This window comes from Berghia stephanieae, chromosome 5 (genome assembly GCF_034508935.2).
Source record: "Berghia stephanieae isolate SIO BIC M18660-M18661 chromosome 5, UCSD_Bste_1.3, whole genome shotgun sequence".
NCBI classification, from domain to species: Eukaryota; Metazoa; Mollusca; class Gastropoda; order Nudibranchia; family Aeolidiidae; genus Berghia; species Berghia stephanieae.
In genome coordinates, this window is record NC_088364.1 from 75015529 (window position 1) to 75023028 (window position 7500).

The window sequence follows — 7500 nt, forward strand, 5'->3', positions numbered from 1 at the left end:
CGTACTCAGGTGTAAAATGAGTACCTGGCTGTTAACAGCGTTGTCTCTGTCCGAAAAAAAAGTGTAACTTCGCCTAACAGGCGTTGTGTCGTCCTGAATGTTAAATGTTGCTGTTGGCCAGGGACCTCTTATAAAGCGCTTTGAGCACATTTAGTGGATATTGAGCTATATAAAAGCTCAATTTATATATATATAATATAATATGTATATGTATAATAACATTTCATGTAATTTTTTCAGATGTTTATCTTACACGAGTGCCTGCTCTCTAGTTCATCACAGAGTTTATTTTCTTTGTTTCAAACTTAGAACTTTATAACAAAACAAAAAAAAAAAAAAAACAAAAAAAAAAAAAAAACGCTATTGTATGAATAGGTAATAAAATTAGCGGAAGAGTAGCGTCCCTTGATTGGGCGTTGAATCATCTGTGGTGTTTCAATCATCCTGTTTTGTTGATAAAGGGGAAACCCGAAACGTTCATTTGATCTGTTTTGTTTTTTTTTTTGTAATTAAATTGAAGCTTACATTCAACTTCACGTTATTATTTATAAAAAAAAAAGATAAAACAAATTTTAAACACACAAACTCATTGGTCCAAACTATAAAATGAAGTTGAATAAAAATGACTTCACAGTGCAGTGAGCAATGAAACAATTTAACTGATGGGGTTGAGACAAAGCTTTTAGAAAGATATCACTGTGATTGTTGAATAACGGCAACACACAATGAGCATGTAATTTAATATTATTATACATTGACCGAATGATTAAACAGTTGGAAAACAAATACTGTTGCAAATCTTTAATATCAAAAACAAAACAAAAAAAGAACAAAACGCTATTGTATGAATTGGATTCAGTATTCTGATGTCACGCCGCCCGGCAACGGCGGCCATCTGGGTTCTAAACAAAGAAAATCATTTCTTTTTATTCTTCATGCTGGCTTGAACTCTTCATATGCCTTGCGAGCAGAATGTGTAAAAGTCAAAACATGATCAAATTTATGTTGTTGTTTTTTCCCCTCTGGATACGCTTTTATGCTCGCCGGAGAAATATTTCATACCGGCGTCCGCCATTGTTCCGATAGTTTAGAGCCAGTGTTACTAAGTTACCATACGTCATTAGGAAGGAAGTGACGTTACGACTATTGAAGAGTATTGCCATCTAGTATCGACATTATAATGTCAGTTAAACCAGATGCCAAAAATGTTATTAAAATTTGTTTTAATAGAAAAATGAGATGTTAATTTTTTTATATATAACTTCAGGAAACTATACTCTTTGTCCTCGTTAGTGCGGTCATGTGGTCTAGTGGTATGACACTCGCTTTCGGATCGGAAGGTCCTGGGATCGGGCCTCGCAAGGCGAATAGTTGAGTCCTTGGAGAAGGCTCTTTACTCACATTCTCTCACCGTACTCAGGTGTAAAATCAGTACCTGGCTGTTGTCTGTTAACAGCGTTATCTCTGTCAGAAAAAAATGTAATATCGCCTAACAGGCATCATGTTTCGTTCTACATGTTACGTGCTGCTGTTGGTTAGGACCCATTGTAAAGCGCTTTGAACACATTTAGTGGATATTGCGCTGAATAAAAACTCAATTTAGGAGAATGACACTCATCTTGTCAAAAAAAAAAAAAAGAAAGAAAAAAAAAAAGTCAAATCTAAGAGGTGATTAATTCTGGCTGGTACTACAATCCTAGGTGGGAATCCTGACCTCCCATAATGGGCAGGGGTGTACATAATGTGTCTTCTATCCCCTTATATTTGTTTTCCAACATGTTTTCTGTCTTTGTCTTGGAATGAGATTACTTGGTTTTGTCCTGGTCCTTGCCGGATACCTTGGCTGAGAGGGAAACAGTCAAATGTATAGTTAGTTTTGGGAGATGATTTTTTTTCATTGTATATCATCTCTCTGTTATGCACTGTATTATGCTTTCTTTATATTATATATGATTTGTAAAACATGTGAGTGTGTTCCTCTTAGCGGGGACCTGTGCTTGGTTCTGGATGAGACTTTTAGTGATCTCAAACTAAGTACTTTGATAGAGTGCTTTTGAAATCTACACCTGGTTCTTATTTGAACCAATTCCCCTTTGTCTTCCCTTTTCTTGGATGCTTTATTATTGTAATTCTAGAACTTTTTACTATCCCATTTTCTTCCTTTTTACTGGCGCTAATATGACCGTAATGTGTTGCAAGCGCCGTAAAACCCTTAAAAACATAAAAACAAAAACAACCGTACTACAATCATAAAATTAATGATACTATCAGGGTAAATATAAAAACATGATTTTCCCCAGAATAGATAGTTCGAAGATGACGTCACTCAGGTCTTTGTTATTGCTTTTTGCCATCCGCCTTTATGAGTAATGCTCACTGAACTGTATTAACCCGATTATAAACATTCATGGATACACACAGTTTTGTGTGTTAGTCCGTTATACTTCCGGATGGCAATGTTATGAGTTTCTCAGCCAAGCGCATACTATCTATAGATAGTTTGAATGACGTCACTCAGGTCTTTGTTATTGCTTTTTGCCATCCGCGATTATGAGTAATGCTCACTGAACTGTATTAAACCGTTCATGGATACACACAGTTTTGTGTGCAAGTCCGTTATACTTCCGGATGGCAATGTTATGAGCTTCTTAGCCAAGCGCATACTATCTATACGCCAGACACGACCAAGTGTCGCAATATTAAGTAAACAAATTTATCGGTCGAGCCCACCGTTAAATTCGACTTATTTGGATTCAATAGTCTGATGTCACGCCGCCCGGCAACGGCGGCCATCTTTGTTCTGAACAAAGAAAATCATTACTTTTTATTCTTCAAGCTGGCTAGAACTTTTCATATGCCTTGTGATCAGAATGTGTAAAAGTCAAAACATGATCAAATTTATGTGTTTTTTTTTCCTCTCTAGTAACACTGGCTCTATACTATCGGAACAATGGCGGACGCCATTATGATATATTTCTCCGACGAGCATAAAAGCGTATCCAGAGGAGAAAAACATTATAATTATGATATTATTTTGACTTTTATACATTCTGATCACTAGACATTTGAAATGTTCTAGCCAGCCTGAAGAATAAAAAGTAGTGATTTTTTTTGTTTAGAACCAAGATGGCGCCGTTGCCGGGCGGCATGACATCAGACTACTGAATCCAATATTAAGTAAACAATTTTATCGGCCGAGCCCACCGTTAAATTCGACTTAATTACGTCTCTTAACTCACTCAACCCTAACACCGACAAATCCGTAGTTAGCCCATGGTTAATTTTACCCTATGTCCATTTATTACATTTTTCTGAGACAAATTATAGGCGTAGTATCAAAGTTAATGTTTTTAGTTTTGACATGTTGGATAGTTTAATACATTTTTTCTAATTTTTAAAAGTAGCAAAAATATCTAGGATTGAGTGAGTTAAGCAAGATTAAATTTTAAAATGTTTGGGCGTTGGCTATTTTGATATGTTTGTATTTGAACAGGACAATTAAAAAAAAACCCCAAAAAACAACATGTTTTCCCACTGTGTACGTCATGCACAACCAAATTTCACAATATAATGTATATAGATAGAATGAGGATGACGTCACTCAGGCCTTTGTTATTGTTTTTTGCCATCCGCGTTTATGAGTAACTCTATTAACCAGACTATAAACGTTAAAGATTACACACAGTTTTGTGTGTTAGTCCGCTATAGATAGAATGCGCTTGGCCAAGGAGTTCACAACATTGCCATCCGGAAGTCTAACGGACCAACACACAAAACTCTGTGTAACCATGAACTTTTATAGTCCGGTTAATACAGTTTAGTGAGAACAACTCACAATCGCGGATGGCATAAAACAATAACAAAGGCATGTGTGACGTCATCTTCATTCTATCTATACTTCCGGATGGCAATGTTATGAGCTTCTTAGCCAAGCGCATACTATCTATAGATAGTTCGAAGATGACGTCACTCAGGTCCTTGTTATTGTTTTTTGCCATCCGCGTTTATGAGTAATGCTCACTGAACTGTATTAACCCGACTATAAACGTCCATGAATAGACACAGTTTTGTGTGTTGGTCCGTTATACTTCCGGATGGCAATGTTATGAGCTTCTTAGCCAAACACATACTATCTATAGATTGTGACATTTGTTTATCTCTCACTAAATAAATAAAGTTCGATGCTTGACAAAAATAATTTGGTTATTCATTGAGTTTTCTGTCTCATTTAGGTGTCACAGGTCACACGTGACGCCTACAGCACGTAGGTATTGACAATTTTATTGCGCTGTGTTAGACCTCAATATTGTCTAAACAGTAGTGCCGCGCTGAGGACCGGTCCCACGGTCTTTTAGCTGTGAGCCGGGGATCGGTCCCATAGTGAAGACCGGCGGCGGTCCTCACTTCTTATCACCTTTCAACTAGTGCCGCGCTGAAGACCGGTCTGATCACCTTCGGTCTCGCGCCATAACCTACTACTTCCCCAGCGATTCGTTGCCTTCGGTTGCCTATCTTCCACCAATCACCACCCATCCCACTTAATTAATCGCACCCACCCCCCTTTGCCATACACTAAACGACACAGACGATCATACAGGCAGACGACCACCAACCTTCACTCCGCAAACCGCCCTTTCGTGTGTGAGATGGGGGGAACAGGAGGCGCACGCCTTGGACGATTCCATTATACGGGGTAAATTTCAAAATTTACTACACCATAATGATCGCAATGACAATGATCTATGGTGAAGGCATGACCCCTCTTCTCTAATGGGTTATTGTTTGAAATGTATGTTACTACTAAAGATGTGTGTGTTTGTGTGTGTGTGTGTGTGTATGTGTGTGTGTGTGTGTCGAACCTAGCAAGTAGCAAATCCGATTCTTTGTTTTCTTTTGTCCATCTCTTGTCACCACTCCTTTCTATCGCAGTGTTGTCATTTAAAATAATACAATTATATTAAAATTTCGTTTGGTGTTTTTACTAATCAAATAATATGAGTTTCATTAGTTTCTTCCTTCCAAAAAAACCAGTTATAACGTCTGAATTTTAAAAAAGTCCAATAGAATATTTGGGGACCCCGATAGCTCAGTTGATAGAGCACTCTCTTTATACGCAAAGGGCCAGAGATCGATCCCGGGTGCAGTCGAGTTTTTTCTAAATCCCTGTCTACTCAGCAATGAATGGGTAGCTGAATTTGTTAGATCTGGCGAAAAGTCACCATCGACCCCCTCTTATTACCTCATCCACCCCCTCTTATTATAACTTCACGTCTCTCTCTTACTCTTCAATGCTCGCTGCCCTCTAATGTGTGTGTGGGGGGGGGGAGGGGGGGGGGTAGGAGTTGCGTGTGTGTATCAACGCCCCGAACAACTCGATCAACGCCTTGGGCGAGGCCATTATCTCCGTTAATGGGGGTAAATTTCAAATTTTATTAAATTATCGAGGTAACAATGAAGTACGGTGAGCAAATAAAGAAGGCATCACCCCTCTTCTCTAATTAGGTTACAATTTGAAATGAGTGTGACTACTCCGTGTGTTTTACTCCTGTAGACCACGGTTTTCATCGTGTAGCGGTCTTTAACGGTTCAAGAATGAACGATCCCACGGTCTCAAAGGTCAAACGGTTCGAATTTCCAACAGTCTCTCAGGAATGTTCAATGTCGAAAAGGACCGGTCCTAGGACCGGTCCTTGCGGTCTTCATTTCCCAAGGACCGTAGGACCGTGGTCCTTAAGCTTGCCAAGGACCGCCCCGCACTACTAAACAGCCTTTAATTATAGATAGTATGCGCTTGGCTAAGAAGCTCATAACATTGCCATCCGGAAGTATAACGGGCCAACACACAAACTCTGTGTAACCATGAACGTTTATAGTCTGGTTAATACAGTTTAGTGAGAACAACTCACAAACGCGGATGGCAAAAGCAATAACAAAGGCCTGAGTGACGTCATCTGCATACTATCTATAGGGATTTTTGCTACACATTTAGATACATGAATGAACAATTGGATTCAATAGTCTGATGTCACGTCGCCCAGCAACGGCGGCCATCGTGGTTCTAAACAAAGAAAATCGATACTTTTAATTATTCATTCTGGCTAGAACTTTTCATATGTCTTGTGATCAGAATGTGTAAAAGTCAAAACATGATCAGATTTATTATGGTTTTTTTTCCTCTGGATACGCTTTTATGCTCGTCGGAGAAATATTTCATTAGGGCGTCCGCCATTGTTCCGATAGTTTAGAGTCAGTTACTAAGTTACCATGCGTCATTACGAGGGAAGTGATGTCACGACCGTTGAAGCGAATTAAAATCACTTTTATTCGGGGATAAAAATTTGGCACCTTTTGACTTTGGTTCATAGACAGAAATACACGGTGAATAATCTTTTTTTATTATCATTAGAGGGGGAGGCGGAGGGGTGGGGAGCTGGGGACATCATTTTTAGCATTTTGTTTGTTTGTCTCCTGTTATTTACTCTTTTTTTCTCTTCTCTCTTCTAAATCTATGGGTGGGGTAAAAGGTATCATAGGAAGAGAAAATGTTCAAACAGTTAGTATGGTATTGGATGAACTAAATATAAGAAAGATCGGAAGATCCTGGGTTCGAGCCTCGCTCGGCGCATAGTTGAGTCCTTGGAAAAGACTCTTTACTCACATTCTCTCACCGTACTCAGGTGTAAAATGAGTACCTGGCTGTTAACAGCCTTGTCTCTGTCGGAATAATTGTAATATCGCCTAACAGGCGTCATGTCTCGTTCTTTATGTTACGTGTTTCTGTTGGTCAGGGACCCTTTGTAAAGCGCATTGAGCACAATTAGTGGATATTGCGCTATATAAAAGCTCTAGTAAAGTGCCCCTGGTCACTATTAAGTACAGAATGTTGGTGCACAATGGCCAAATACGACGCCACATTAGTCTCCAGAAGTCAATATTTGATGGAAAGATAAATGGGATAAAAGGGAGATGGAGACATCGAAAAAGCTGGTTGGAAAGCATAAAAGAAATTAATGGGAGTATGGTGAAGCACTGCTAGGAGATGGCGCTCGACAGACAAATTAACCCTCTCCTTACCACTCATAGGAAAATCGTCACATTCGTTACGATGCAGCCAACAATTTTCTTAGTCTTATTTCATTTTGTTATAGTTATAGCCATAAAAACTTGACATTGTGTTTCAGAGCTCATTTCTATGAACAGAATATAGAATATACTCGTTACTAATCTGTTTGACAAATTTATTTTTGTGTTGGGTGAGTATGAAGTTTTGGGGTAAAATTCTGAAAATAGCTGGTAAGCAGAGAGTTAATATGGAGTACCATGGAATCAAACCTCTATGAGAAGGAACCCCGGTAAGGTAAATGATAAATTAAAGAAAATAAACAAATTCCCTTTAATCATCCCCAAGGGGAAATTTGTCTTTGGAATAACCCAGGCTTCAGCCAAGAGCGCCGCAAAGTGAGCTAGGGCGAGGTGATTTGCTCAAGGCCACTCAACGAG

The 7500-nt window shown here is 38.9% G+C and overlaps 1 protein-coding gene across 1 annotated transcript in view; it reads left to right on the forward strand.

The window, feature by feature from the left end:
* LOC144974222 (ependymin-related protein 1-like) overlaps nucleotides 1–7500 on the forward strand; it is a 37728-nt gene that overhangs the window by 558 nt on the left and 29670 nt on the right. The gene's annotated exons all lie outside the window — the stretch shown is intronic.